This window comes from Sapajus apella, unplaced genomic scaffold (assembly GCF_009761245.1).
Source record: "Sapajus apella isolate SASKATOON/1434 unplaced genomic scaffold, GSC_monkey_1.0 scaffold9, whole genome shotgun sequence".
In the NCBI taxonomy this organism is placed as follows: Eukaryota; Metazoa; Chordata; class Mammalia; order Primates; family Cebidae; genus Sapajus; species Sapajus apella.
In genome coordinates this window covers 17,362,389-17,379,062 of record NW_022436949.1, presented here as the reverse complement: position 1 = coordinate 17,379,062, position 16,674 = coordinate 17,362,389, and positions in this window count along the sequence as shown.

Genomic DNA, 16,674 nt, shown 5'->3' with positions numbered 1-16,674 from the left:
CTTGAAGATATAACTGATGTATCAGTGAATGACCAATGGAATGTTTTCTGTTTGTATAATTTGACCAAACTCTTAACATGGCCTTCAGTTGCTGTTAGCTATGATATCCTAACTGATTTAAACAATATGCATAGTAATAATGTAGAGTTCAATTTTAAAATCATATTAGCATTTAAGTAATATAAACCTTCTTTGTTAAAGTATTCCATGAATCAGAAATTTTCCACTTTTTCATGAACAAGTCACTATTCAAAAAGGTATTCAGATTAGGACTTTTATTTTATTGTATTTCATTTCACTTGATTATAACTTCAGTATTTTTATTTCAATAGGGAAGAATGTTCATTCATTCAAGAATCTTATTACATTCTTAGTATATTCTATGATATGCACAAAGCATGTAGCAAATAAATGCCCTTAAGGAGCAGATAATTGACAAGAAGAGATTGAAAGTTGCTCATAAATAACTGTAATACAAAGCATATGAGATACACAGTCTGTGAAAAAGCAAGATATGAGTTATTGAAAAGTAGAAAGATTACTTCCATTAAGCTCCTTCTAAACCACCTATCTTAAAGAAGTAAAATGAAAATCTGGAAGTAATGAAAAAAATTAAAGGTTTTGAAGTGCGGAAAATATTTGATTCCAGTTTTTAAGAGCTTACCAACTGAATGATCTTATACATGCTAAGTAAACTCTGTTCGAAAGTTTACATATTTGTAAAAACATAATAATACCTTTATTTAGGGAGTTGTTAATAGATTAAATGATGCATATGTACCCTCTGGGGCATAGCTGTGACACTATTTATTTTAATTTTCTCATTCACTTCAGATGTATAGAACAATTGTTTTAGGATAAGGAATGCCATTTTTTTTATATTTCTATTTTGCACTGATATGTATTCTCATACATTCATTCACTTTTTTTCTTAAAACATTCCTAAAAAGTAGGCATTAGAGTTAGCATCATCTATAATTTTGTAAAAAGGATTTATATTGTAGGGATTTTTGCATTGCTTTGTGAAAGGCCAACTAACTGGTAACCTATATGACCTAAGATCCATTCTCGTTTCTTCAATAACCCTCCCATGACAATGGGTATGTAATATAACCACTCATACCTGCTCTTAACACTTTATAAACTAGAAATATTCATCTAGATAATCTCTAATTCCCTTGATAACACTTTGGCTACTCAAATGATATAGCCTTCAAAAACAAGAAACCTGGGGCTTAAGCTTTGATTCAGGTCCAGTTTTTTATTGTTGTTGTTTTTTGATAGCCCATACTAATAAATAAATAGATAATCAATGAGAATTTAGGCCATTGCAAAAATAATAGTGTAACCTCGCTTTTCACCTTCAATGTCTCCAATACACATTTATTACTATTAAATCATTCATAGTTTTAGTTTAAAAATGATTTGCTGTAATATATAAAATATCAGATTATATGCTTTGAAAAAGAATTGTACATTACTAGCAGTAATGAGCACCAACAATGCCTTGAACTTGGTTTCTAATACTATGCTCTATAAAAGGAATAGGCTTCTGTGGATGATTGGCTTCATTTAAAGATTGGTGAGGAAATACAATATGAGGTTGGGGTAACTTTTAGTCACAAATATAATGTAAAAATGTTTAAAATATAAAAATGCAGAGCCATGTCTAAGGAGCATAAGTATAAACCTAAAAGAGCTTCCAATGTCCAAAGCTGAAACAATTTGAAAAACAAAATAAATAGCATATATTTTGAATAGCATTTATAATGAACTAGATTATAGCACAAAACATAAAATACATTTTATGAATCCATATTTATATAAATAATCAAATACATAAACATGGGACAACAGATAAATCTTCCATGTAGAAGTATTTGTATATGTGCACATAATTTGTATAAGCGTACCTCCAAGCAGTGCAGCTAAATCCTCTCTCACTCCGCCAGCCTAGGCTGTACTCAGCTACTTTCTCCCAAAGAATAGTGCATGCAAACCCGTGGGAGGGTGAAAATGGAGTAGGAGCTGGCAGTAATTTCACAGCGGAGAAACCTGGCAAACACTATGTAAGTCAGTGACTAAGATTTAGCCATGTCAAATCATGTATCATGTAAACCTGCTATGATGTAATCAGGAGGACATTTCATCTAAATGGTATTTTTCTCTCAAACCTTAAACCCCAATATAACTATTAGAAAAATAACAAATAGACCAAAATTGAAAAATATTCTACAAAATATCTGAGTAGCACCCATCAAAATTGTCAAGGTCATGAAAAATTAAAAATGACTGTCACAGGCCAGAAGAGATTAAAGAAACATGATGACTAACTGAACTAAATACAATAAAGTAACCTGGAAGAAAACTTGGAATAGAAAAAAAATGACATAAATATAATAATAAAATTTAAAAAAATATAAAGCAGGATTTACTTAAGAGTAATGTGCCAAAGTTGGTGAGTTGTGACAATTGTACCATGGTAATTAATGTAAGCAACAGTGTAAGCTGGGTAAGGAATATACAGGGGGACCCTGTACATCTTACTGTAAATTTACAACTATTTTAAAATTAAAAGTTTATTGAAACAAAAGGAGATTTGGGGTTATTATAATTCTTCTTATATTTTAATTTTTGATTATATAAGTACTGAAAATGAATCATCCTGTGTGACATATGATGAATTATACCCTTCAGTGACCTTCAATAAATATCTTTGATTTATGAAAAATTTTGCACTTTCAGCTCAAAATATGTTGTGTGTATGTGTATTAAAGTATTTATATATGAGAGTGTATATATTGCAATTACCCAAGCATTTTAATTATTATCACTCTGTATTTCCTGGTCACTAATGTCATAGCTTAACATTTTTTTCAGTTACAACACATTAACAATTGAAATCTAGGGCTGACAGAATTTATGACATGAGTTCTTATTAATGATGTATTTTCCCCTAGCAATATAATTAGTTGAAAAGTTAAAAAAAAACTGTCAAAAATAATTCTCTACAAAATGAAATATTGTCAAAAGGAAACATAACTAGTGTAGAGCAAAGGGCTTGAGAAAAACTTCTAGTCTCTCTATTTCTTGTTGTTGACAGGAACCCACAGCTCATCTTCTTGCTTCCCTCTTGTTTTTGGGTAATGGTGAGAATGACCTTTCAAGTAAAGGAGGAGACATTCTAAGCTTAACATTCTATCAACTGCTTTGAGAAGTTCCACACCAGCACTGGGAATATCAGCTGTCCCAAAACTCAAATATGGAAGATCTCTTCATCCTCTGTAATTAAATACAATTCCCACCGCTGTTTTATCCACTTAAAATATAAATCCTACTTTGTGGGGAGGTCTCTTGGCTTAGATCATATCAGGTCCTGGGAAATAGTGTGAAATGCAATGGAAGATAAGACAAATACATATGACTATCAAATCATATGTTGATGTTATCATCTGTGTTGACCAAATCTTTAGGCATATCCAGGTCTGGTATCTTCTGCTGTTACATAATAATTTTGCAAGGATTCCTTCACAGTCCAACCTAGATTTTTCTTTAAGATTTTGCTCTTGCACAAGTTCTGCTACTCAGCCAATAGACCAGCCAGAATACTAAAGTATCTAAAAACATCACCATTTTTGTATATCTAGTGAGAAGAATCTCTTTATAGTCTATCAACAAAAGACTGAAAAAGTAGAATTACTTTGTTGCTTCTTCAAAGGCATTTTCCTATGTCCATAAATGCTTTTGTCGTATCATTTATTTTTTGAAAATATTTCTAATAAATGTTAATTTGGTCCTTCCAAAGGCAATGACTATAAGAATGTAGCCTAGTCTAATTGGGTCTGCTGTAAAGTAATATCTAAAAACTGTTACCAGATTGAAAAGTGACAAGAGACTAGAAAAAAACATGCTTCTGAGAAATGAAAAAGATAAAACACATAAAGTAATGTCTTGGATGTGTACTTTACTTACCCATGTTAAAGCATTTATGTTTGGAATCATGGAACTAGGAAGCATAAGATAGCCTGTTCGCCCAGATAGGGATAAAGAACACTGTAAAGCAACTGGGCAACATATTTGAGAAACCATGATAAATACCAGAATTTCTCATATATGCTGCAAGTCCATATGCACAGATAAGTACCTTTATTTTATATGATAATGTCCTGATTTGTAGGAGGCATTTTTAGACAAAGGTATCATTTTGGAATAAAAATGAATACTTTTCACTATTTATATCTAATGGCAAATATCAAATTGAAGAAACTATATTAAGAAAAATGAAGTTTTCATTTTGTGATTTAAGAGAACCACAACAAAACCTACCACTACAAAAAATGGTTGAAAATTTTGAGATGAATATAACTACTGTAAGGACTATAATTAAATAGTAACATAATATTATTTTAGTCAAGAAGAAAACAGAAGAAGAAAAAACACAGTAAACTTTTGCATATCAGAAAGAAATAACAAATATCTAAGCAATAAGATAAATCTGCATTTTAAATTATTGACAGAGGAGGGCCAGGCGCTGTGGCTCACGCATGTAATCCCAATACTTTGGGAGGCCAAGGTGAGTGGATCACCTGAGGTCAGGAGTTCAAGACCAGCCTGGCTAACATAGTGAAACCCTATCTTTACCAAAAATACAAAAAATTAGCCGGTGTGGTGACAGGCACTTGTAATTCCAGCTACTCAGGAACGTGAGGCAGGAGAATTGCTTGAACCCAGGAGGCTGAGGTTGCAGTGAGCCGGGATTGTGCCATTGCACTCCAGCCTGGGCAACAAGAGTGAAACTCCATTTCAAAAAGCAAATGAACCAACCCACAACAAAAATTAAACTAAATAAATAAATATTGACAGGAAAAGAAAACATGCTATGACACATTCGGTGGTTAAAATGTGTTAAAAGTAGAATATATCAAAGACTGACTGAAGATGGGAGCCCGACAACATTGCCAATGAGTGAATACTCCTGTGTGGAAAATGTTAGGACGTTATTTCCTTGAAACAGAAATAAATTCGAAAACCACAAACTAAATTGCTTGATCCAAATTGTCAAGCTTGCCCACGTTGGATGTAGGCAGTGAAAGACACATGGCGTTTGACAATTTAGTGGTCCTAGAGAAAGTGCTAGTGATATTGGTTTTAAAATAGATAGGGTTTAATTAGAGTTTGGTGAGAAGAAAAAAATCTAATGGACATCACATGAGAAGAAGCAAGAAGGTGAGGCAGTGTACATAGACTGTACTTTCAGGAGGTTTGATCATGACTGGAAGGAGAGCTGGGGCATCTGCTTGAAGGCAATAAAGGTTTAAAGATACATTTATCTAGAAACTTTTGAACATTGTTGTAGGTCAGAGAATCATCAGTGCCAAAGCAGAAAACCAGTGAAGAGGGATATGAATAAAGCCCTAGCTGATGTGGTATGGGGCAGAGAGCTGCAGTTTTCTTTGAAAGGGCCAATATGAGGATGAAGAAAACCTGTAAGCTGAAAAATAACTATAAAAGTATTACAGAGAATTTGTCAGTGAGACATCTATTTTCTCTTGGACTTGACTGTTTGGGTGTATGTATTCATTTACAACAGGGAATCTGGCTATGTTCTTTGGGAAAACAATTTGTAAATATTGGCAAATATTTGAGAGTGAATTCCTGAGGGGTTTTTCAGAGTCCTGACACTTCTAGTTTTTTACTTTTAGTAATTTTAATTTCTTTTGGATGAATACTGATACCCTCCCAGGATATCTCTGCATGAGAAGTTAAAATGAAAGTATGTTGAATAAAAAATAGATTTTCCTCAAAATTATATGCCACTGAAATGATACAGACTTCTATTTCAACAAAATAGCTAATAAATATAGAAAACATAGGAGAAAGGGGAATATGAAATCTGCAACCTACTACTGTTAGGTTATTTTTTCAAGCAATACTAAAGTGAAAACATTGCAAATGGAAAATAATTATAATAAGCAATATCACAAGTGAGCTTCAGATTACCACAAGTCAGTGGTTTCACTGTAGGAAAATGTCATAAGCTATATAATGTTAAAATAACCAAATAAATGGAAAGACAATAACCAAGGATATGAAATTTGTCTTTCCAATTCAACAGTCCTTATTCTAAGTTCCTATTTAAATTTTCTCTTTAACGTTTACTTTCAAAGCAAGCAAACTAAAAAAATATAAATGTGAAACCACGACAATCAATACAGGACTGTTATCCCGGGCATCTAGCAAAGAGTTTAGAAATTCAGATTGAACTTGTGTTAGAACTTAAAATGATATGAATATTATATGTTAAATTTCTAGCTCAACTGCTATATTTACAAAATAAAGTAGTTAAGTCCAGGCCAGTAACTGTAAATATGAAAATGGATTATAGATATTGTGGCTCACCACTTCTGGGAACAAGTAGGGATGAAATTGATTCACATTAGTGAACTTAAATGTGGCCACGTGGTTTATTTGGCCCATGAAGTTTAAGCAGAATAGATAGACATCCATCCTTCTGCTGGGAGGCATTTTGGAGATAGTTCTTGGTTTTTCACTCTCTTTCCTTCCATTAGCAGTCTTAGAAACACAGGGCTATATGTGCGAGGCCTGTGTGTGATCACGTTTAATGTGATGACCTGATGAGATTAAGCATTATTTTAAAATATGCTAGCACATCCTAGCCTATCTTAAATGATATAAGATGTTTAATGTTTTGTCAAACATTTTGATATCAATTTATATAAGTAAAGTATAATTGAGATTACATGAGATAATACAAACTAGAACCTGGTTTAATAAATTTTATTTTATTTATTTTTTTATTTTTTTATTTTTTATTTATTTATTTTTTTGAGACAGAGTTTCGCTCTTGTTGCCCAGGCTGGAGTGCAATGGCACGATCTTGGCTCACCGCAACATCCACCTCCTGGGTTCAGGCAATTCTCCTGCCTCAGCCTCCTGAGTAGCTGGGATTACAGGCACGCGCCACCATGCCCAGCTAATTTTTTGTAGTTTTAGTAGAGACGGGGTTTCACCATGTTGACCAGGATTGTCTCGATCTCTTGACCTCGTGATCCACCCGCCTCGGCCTCCCACAGTGCTGGGATTACAAGCTTGAGCCACCGCGCCCGGCCTGCTTAATAAATTTTAAATTAAAGTTAATTACTTTCCTTCCATATATGTTTGGTGCATGTTTGATAGAAGATTTAATTTTGTAACCTTTTAAATATTTTTATTATTATCTTCCTATGTACTTACACTATGAATAATATAGATGGTGTCCAGTATTATCAAATGCTGTGTTGAAGAAATATTAGATTATAATACAGGTGCTCTTCAACTTCTGATGGGGGTATGTCCGGGTAATCCTATCATAAATTAAAAAATATTATAAATCAAAAATGCATTTAATGCCTGGATAAACCCTTGGTAAAATCAGTACATCATAAGTTGAATCATCATTAAGTCCTCAGGCTCTTTGACTTACATTAGGGTTACATCCCAATGAGACCATCAGAAAGTTGAAAAATATTAAGACAGATCATCATTAGTTGGAAAATGTATTTCTTCTAAGGAAGCAGAAATAATATTAATACTAATGAGCATTTTTTATCATATATATAGTGTTAGCATGTAATTAATTAGTATGCTTGTAGCCTGGGTTTCAGTGAAATAACCAAAAAAGGATATTCTTATATTTATGATTATGTTAGAAAGTCGAGCATTTGACAGTTTGTGCAGATATAACCTAAAAATTATCACTAGGAAAGAAAAATTGCACTATACAAATTTAAAAGGTAAAGTAGACTTCATTCAAGATTATTACAATGGGGTAGAGGGATTGACCTTAACTCCACAGAAACAAAAGGCAGAAGGATTTTTAAAGGCTGCAGTAAGCTAATGAAAAAGTACTGGAGGATTCATGGGGAGGGCAATGTGTCTTTGCTGATTGGTACTTATCAAAGGTAGGCCCCTGCCCTTCCAGAGAGACTGGGAGATAGGGGCACTGTCTTTCTTGATGATGACATTTGGAAGAGATGGATCCCAGCTCCCTGAGAAAGATATTCTTGAGGTGTAAAACTGGCATGATGCTGGGAAAATATTTACATCTCAAAGGGATAGAGAAAAAAATTACAATGCAAGTTTTCTAAAGTAAATGCTATTAGAAAAGGGAGGTCAGTGGCCTGCAGTCAGGGAGAAACCTCTCTACAGTTTAGTCAAGCTGAGGGGAATGTTAATGTCATCCTGGTCAGCACTTATCTCGTTATTTTTATTATTCAGGCATGATCTGTCTTCACAGAGACACTTCACATCCCTCACAGTATGAAGAAAATGTTTTCACTCCCTGAAACCCAGCCTCGGCAACGTAACCTCCACGTACAATGATTTGCTTAGACTAGATTAGTGGGAAGAAAATAATAATTTACATGAAAACTGATGAATGATTTTTCTATTGAGTTAATAAATGGCTACATTTGAATTAAAATAGGCTTAAAGGATTCAAATTATATGAAATACTACAGTGTTAATAATTTGTATAGTATGAGTGTTCATAAAAAGAGAAACAATCATGTCATAGACAAAGCACTGTAGGCATTTTGTTTCTTCTTTGAAGGCAGGAACAAAATTCATCATTTCAGTTATCATTTAGTTTATCGAATCAGACTTTCTTTGAGCATTGTAAAATGTCTCAGCTGTGGCAGGCATTTTAAAGTTCCGCTGATTCTCAAATATCAATTATGAAACTCAAGACAATATAGTAAACTTGAGGACTTAGTTAATTAGACAAGCAGGAAAGCTAAAAAAAAAAAAAAATCAGAGCTTAACGTTCAATTTTATTGCTACCTGATTCTTTTGCTCATGAGGGAGGCTCCTCCCACAAACCAGGTCAAAATAGTAAAAAAATCTGGCTTCAGTACAAAAGTAAGACATGTCATTTTACACATCACATACTCTTCACCATCAGTTTTTTCCTGTCATCTGCTGTCATTTAAACATCCTTTAAATATCGTTGCAAGAAATGGTTCCTCATATCCATGGTTATTGTATTTTTACCAAATATGGGCAAGTATTTTTTAATCAACATGATGGAAAATATTTCATAGAGTTCTATTACTTTTTGTCATCAATTTTGGTGAATTCTTTTGGTGAATTGTGCTGAACTTTTTCACAGACCCTCTTAAATATCTACTTTTCACTTAAAAAATGTTTAAAAACATGAGTCCTTGAAGTACTGAACTACAGAGATAAATTAGATATGGTCACTGCCTTTAAGGACAGCAGAGTCTGAATGGGGTGGGAGAATCAGGGAAACGAATTAAAATGTGATATGATAATATTGATCATAAAGATATGTACGTTATAATGAAGAGGAAAAATACCTAATAGTCTGGTCATCTGAGGAAGATAAATATTTTATACTGTATGTTTGTAAATTAGTCGGTCCTCCATGAGCCTGTATTGCTGAGTGACTGTGTATTAGAGACATTTTCACTCCCATCAGGCTCCAACTATGAAATAATTATCATGTAAAATAAGCTGGGCGCAGTGGTTCATGCTTGTAATCTCAGCACTTTGGGAGGCTGAGGCAGGCGGATCAAGAGGTCAGGGGTTCAAGACTAGCCTGACCAACATTGTGAAATCCCATCTCTACTTAAAAATACAAAAATTAGCTGGGTATGGTGGCGCGCACCTGTTATCCCAGCTACCTGGGAGGCTGAGGCAGGAGAATTGCTTGAACTCAGGAGGCGGAGGTTGCAGTGAGCAGAGAGTGTGCCATTGCACTCCAGCCTAGGCGACAGAGCAAGACTCTGTCTCAAAAAAAAAAAAAAAAAGTAAAATAAATTAAGTATGTATCTTTGTGGTGTTAATTCTCTTACATTTGGATATAAATCTGCTACCACAGCATAACTAACCTATACTGATCAATACTGAAATTGTGACTTATAATAGGATGATGTATTAGTTCATTCTCTCACTGCTAATAAAGACATACCTGAGACTGGGTAATTATAAAGAAAAGAGGTTTCATTGACTCACAGTATAGCAGGGCTAGGGAGGGCTCAGGAAACTTACAATCATAGTGGAAGGGGAAGTGACCACATCCTTCACATGACAGCATGAAGAGGTGCTGAGCCAAAGAGGGAAACACTCCTTCTAAAGCCATCAGATCTTGTGAGAAGTCACTCAGTCTCAGAGGAACATCATGAGGGTAACCACCCCACTCCCACTGGGTCCCTCCCACAACATGTGGGGATTATGGAAACTACAATTCAAGATGAGATTTGGGTCTGGACACAGCCAAACCATATCAGGTGCCATCTTAACGGTTAACCAGTAGCTACTAAAGATTCATAATGAAAATTTTCCAGAAGAAATAAGTTCTAAGTTCTGAAACTCAAATAGATGTTAATCAGATGGAATGCAGAGGAATGCAGGGCATGCTATTTAGAGAGCAATATTATGTAGAGCTCTTTGATATGAAAGAACAGAGAACACTTAGGAGACTCTAAACAGTAGTACAGGAAGGTAAATGGATGGATATAAGACTATTGGTTGGGGAGCAAACTGGATATGTAGGTATGTTTTGGATTATGACTGATACTATATTCTGTGAAAAGAATCTCAGACTTTTATCCCAAGTAGTACGTAGAATGTTTGCATATAATAAATGTGATAAATTTTAATAATTATTACATTAATTTTATACTTGTCATTACATATGAATTAAATTCAATTTAGTAGTCACTCTTTGTAAGTTACTTTCTAATACATATTTTTTATCTTAAAAATAAAAATATCCAGGTTCAATGTGTTTAAATAGTGAACTTTCCAATCAATTTTATTTTACCTATGGGAATTCCATTATATAATGTAAGGTCTCTAGAATTTTAAACATTTACTTTAGGTGACATAGGTGAAAATGGAAATCTTCGTACTAATAGATCATCATGGTGGTTATTCTGTCAACCATGAAATATAATTATTAGGAAAGTTAGGAAGATAAATATAAAATATCAATTCCTTGAAATAGCTGAGCAAATTTTAATTTCATGAGGTCCCATGGATATTATGCTGCCTGGAAATATTAATGTGAATATTATGGTGTCCAAGTTTCATGATAAGTGGTTACTGAAAAGCTGGGTTGCACCCCTACCCAGTCTTTGCCATGTGACTGCATTAATCTTGAATGCAGGGCTGTATTAATCCATCTTACTTTCTTCTCGGCAAAAATAAGAAATGTGTCATCCTCAAAACAAGCCTCTAAACAAGTTGGCATGAATTTGAAAGCACATTGACATAAATGAGGAAGAGCAAGAAAAAAATGAGTCCCTGTAGAACATGAAGATTCATTGTGGCAGAAGGAGAAGTTAAGGCACTAGAGAAATGAGCTGCTGACTGCCTGTTTGTGTAAATAAAACATTGTCCTATAGAATTCATTTTGTAGAGCTGAAATGAAGTTATAAATTAGTACCTCACATCAAGGCCAACTATATAAGGAGCTCTTTATTATATAGTAAATTTTATTTTCTCTTCTCAGTTAAAAATCTGGATATATATTAATGAAATATATAAGAATATAGAATATCAATACATGCATTTTTGGAAAATAACCATGGAACATGAAAAAACACATTAAAAAATTTGAAAAGGGCAACCAACTAGTCAAGCCAATCCTCAGACATCAACTTCAGAGTAATTTTGTACTGTGTGTATGTTGTATTAGATATTATTGTAGAATACTTGTCTGTGTAATCTATTGAACATGGATAACATTTGTTCTCATCTCCTTGACCTTCAAAAATTTAACTTTCTAGATCTTAAAAAAGACGCCACTGAAATTTAGCCCTGCTATTAGTAGTTGCTAAATTAGACCAAATATTCATGCAGCAAACTTAATATAAAGGCTTATTTTCTGAGTTACAGAATGATTTTCTTAAATAATTCTACAAATATTTATTGAGTACCAACTATATGGAAGACGCTCTTCTAATCTAGGTATGTACAATTTTAGAAAACATAATTACTACTCTTACTGTGTATCTATTATAGTAAAAGATGACTGATTAATTATAAATAAATAAAATTCTGATACATCAGGTGACAAAAGATTTATGGAGAGACATAAAATGTTTATTGTATTAGGGGAGATACTGCTGATTGGATTATGTCTCAGCAGAAAAAGCAAATGTTGTATTTTGGTAATAAAGTTAAAAAATATGACTCTCACAAAATATATAATTAACATTTGTCAATGATTTTATTCAACCTACTGATCAGAGAAGGGAAAAGGAAGATGGTAAAGTTGATCCTAAAATTATTTTGAGAATACAATCTTTTATAATCACATTGAAAATAAGACACGTCAGAATAAAACTTTTAAACCAAATACAGATGAGCTTCTTAAACTGCAATGTCCAATATCACCTTGAAAGGACATGAAGTACTCTCTTTTGATTTCCATGTTTCTGATAATTTTTATTAGCAGTTCTTACCAATATTGATTTCTGATCTTGTATTTTTCTTAGTTGAGGAATATGCCTATTTTTGGCTAATAAGATATGAGTGAAAATTATGATAACTTTCTGATATTAGGCTGCTGTACTATAAGTTCACTCAGGGTTCTTTAACATCTTCCTTGCTCTGCTATGCCAGCTGAAGAAGATACATATTTTATACTCTGTGGCTGTAACTTGATTGGTCCTCCATCATCCTGTATTCCTGAATGACCGTATTAGAGATATTATCATTCCCAACAGGCTCCAACTCCCAAATAACAAGTATCATGTAAAATAATTAAATATGTAATTCACTAATGTGTTAATGCATTAATATTTCAGTGTCAATTTGTTAGCATGGCATAACTAGCCTATACTGATCAATACAGAAATTGTGAATTAAAATAGGGAGGCATCTTAAAGGCTAACCAGTAGTTAATGAAGATTCATAATTATAAGAAGTTAAAAAGATAATTATCTATGTACATAGTGCAAAATACTTAGTAAAATTTTCTTCTGAGGTTCCTTGGAAGGCAGATCATGCATTCTATAAAACTGTATTTCTAGAGAAATAGATTGGAGTGCTGACAATAAATAGTACATACTTCTCGCTGTTATGGTCAGAACTGTGACTGGCTGACCCACCCTCAAAAATTTTTATTGAAGCACTAACCCCTGTTGTGACTATATGTGATAACCAAGGTTAAAGAGATGACTAAGGTTAAATAACATCTTAGGATGGGCCCTAATCCAGTATGACAAGTGTCTTTATAAGAAGAGACACCAGAGATGCACACTCACAATGAGTCATGTGAGGAAATAGAGAATTCAACCATCTGCAAAACAGGAGAGAGGCCTAGGGAGAAAGTAGCACTGCTGTTGATCATGGATTTCTGGGCTCCACAACTGTTGGAAAGTAAATGTCTGTTGTTTAAGCCACCCAATCTGTGCTGTTTTGTTATGACAGCCATAGCAAACTAACGCAATTTCTATTGATGGCATTTGGCAAAGAATTGCAAGAAAAATATTATCTTAGAAAAAAAAAATGGCTGATTTGCTCCCTCAGTCTGACCTCAGTTTCTCTAAGGCAGAGAGAGGACTGAGAAAACTGCGTGTCTCTCAAGGAAAGCAAAGAAGTACCGAAGCACACTTCATATATAACCAAACAGATAAATGGAGAGGAAAAAAGGAATCTCCCAGAAGACAGTTCAAAGGGCCACAGTAGAAATGACAGTTCTCTAGGGAGCAAAATCAATGCCTTGTTAAGACGTATTTTGTATTCCAAGGGCAGAACTCTCATAATTGCTAGAGTAATTGTTGGATATCTTCCAATCATATCATTTCCTTTTCAAATATTTGTTATTTCTATCTCTATTTCTAAATCCTGTATTACTTGGAATGGAGAAATAGAAAATTTTTCTTTTTTAGTTTATAAGAAACCCAACTGAACTGGATGTAGAGTTTACCACACACCACAATTAAATCCCAGGCTTCACCATGGATTCAGTCCCTCGATGGAAATTTTGTTTATTTCCATTGGGAATAAGTTCTAAATGTGGGAGAAAGGAAATGATAGGAAATTTGATGCCCTAACAGGATTGCAGTAGAACCAATGGTGCTAACTAATTTATTGCTCTCCTTTATTTTAATTCCCAGTTAAGTTATAATGGAATAGATGATAAGTACTAGAAACAAAATGTGATTGGACACGTCAAAAATCATTATTAGACTAAGGCTATATAATTTGGAGGTTCATTCTTACCACAGCACAAACTACACTATCCTAATAAATAGAAGCAGAGACACAAAGGAAGTTTTAGATTAGGTTATGTGGAGAAGTGGAAAAAGAATGTTCCACACAAAGAGAACTAAGTTTGCACAGGCTCTGAATTATGAGTATGATCAATCTTTTCAAGGAAATTTCAATCTGTACATGCAATGCCTTGGTATTGCAAGTATGATTATCAACATTATAACCTCATTTTATAGCTTAGACTAAGCATTAATTTATACTCCTTTGAGTATATACCCACTAATGGGATTGCTGGGTCAAATGTTTCTATTTCTAGATCCTTTAGGAATCACCACACTGTCTTCCACAATGGTTGCATTAATTTACACTCCCATCAACAGTGTTTCTCCACATCCTCTCCAGCATCTGTTGTCTCCAGATTTTTTATGATCCCCATTCTAACTGGCATGACATGGTATCTCAGAGTGATTTAGATACCAGTTAGAATAGCAATCGTTAAAAAAAGGTCATCATCTAATGGCTAGTGATGATGAGCTATTTTTCATATGTTTGTTGGCTGCATAAACGTTTTATTTGAAAAGTGTCTGTTCATAATCTTTGCCCACTTTTTAATGGGGTTGTTTTTTTCTTGTAAATTTTTTTTAGTCTTTGTAGATTCTGGATATTAGCTGTTTGTCAGATGGGTAGATTGCAAAATTTTTTCCCCATTCTGTTGGTTGCCAGCTCACTCTAATGACAGTTTCTTTTGCTGTGCAGAAGCTCTTAAGATTAATTAGATTCCATTTGTCTATTTTGGCTTTTTTTGCCATTGCTGTTGGTGTTTTAGTCATGAGGTCCTGGCCTATTCCTATGTCCTGAATAGTATTGCCTAGGTTTTCTTCTAGGGTTTTTACAGTGTTAGGTCTTATGCTTAAATCTTTAATCCATCTGGAGTTAATTTTTATATAAGGTGTAAGGAAGGTGTCCAATTTCAGCTTTCTGCACATGGCTAGACAGTTTTCCCAACAACTTTTATTAAACAGGGGATCCTTTCCCCATTGCTTACTTTAGTTCAGTTTGTCAAAGATCAGATGATTGTAGGTGTGTGGTGTTACTTTTGAGACCTCTGTTCTGTTCCATTGGTCTATATCTCTCTTTTGGTATCAGTACCATGCTGTTTTGATTACTGTAGCTTTATAGTATAGTTTGAAGTCAGGTAGAGTGATGCCTCCAGCTTTGTTGTTTTTGCTTAGGATTGTTTTTGCTATGTGGGCTCTTTTTTGGTTCCATATGAAGTTTAAGGTGTTTTTCTCTAGTTCTGTGAAGAAGGCCAATGGTAGCTTGATGGGGCTAGCACTGAATCCATAAATTACTTTGGGCTGTATGGCCATTTTCACAATATTGATTCTTCCTAACCATGAGCATGGAATGTTTTTCCATCTGTTTGTGCCCTCTCTCGTTTCCCTGAGCAGTGGTTTGTAGTTCTCCTTGAAGAGGTCCTTCACGCCCTTTGTTAGCTGTATTCCTAGGTATTTAATTCTCTTTGTAGCAATTGTGAATGGGGGTTCACTCATGATTTGGCTCTCTGTTTCCCTATTATTGGTATATAGGAATGCTTGTGATTTTTGCACATTGATTTTGTATCCTAAGACTTTGCTGAAGTTGCTTATCATCTTAAGGAGATTTTGGGCTGAGATGATGGAGTCTTCTAAATATACAATCATGTCACCTGCAAATAGAGACAATTTGACTTCCTCCTTTCCTTTTTGAATATCCTTTATTTCTTTTTCTTGCCTGATTGCTCTGGCTAGAACTTCCAATACTATATTGAATAGGAGTGGTGAGAGAGGGCAACCTTGTCTAGTGCCAGATTTCAAAGGAAATGCTTCAAGTTTTTGCCCATTCAGTATGATATTGGCTGTGGATTTGTCATAAATAGCTTTTATTTTTTTTAAGATATGGTCCATCAACACCTAGTTTATTGAGAGGTTTTAGCATACAGGGCTGTTGAATTTTGTGGAAGGCCTTCTCTTCATCTATTGAAATAATCATATGGTTTTTGTCTTTGGTTCTGTTTATGTGATGGATTATGTTTATAGATTTGTGTATGTTGAACCAGACTTGCATCCCTGCGATGAAGCTAAGAGGAGCAAGGGACAATCTGACATCAACACCCTAACATCAAAATTAAAAGAACTAGAGGAGCAAGATAAAAAAAAAATTGAAAAAGTAGCAGAAGACAAGAAATAACTATGATCACAGCAGAACTGAAGGAGATAGAGACACAAAAAACCCTTCAAAAATTAATGAATCCAGGAGCTGGTTCTTTGAAAAGATAAACAAAATAGATAGACTGCTAGCCAGACTAATAAAAAAGAAAAGAGAGAAGAATCAAATACATGAAATAAAAAATGATAAAGGGGATATCATCACCAATTCCACATAAAT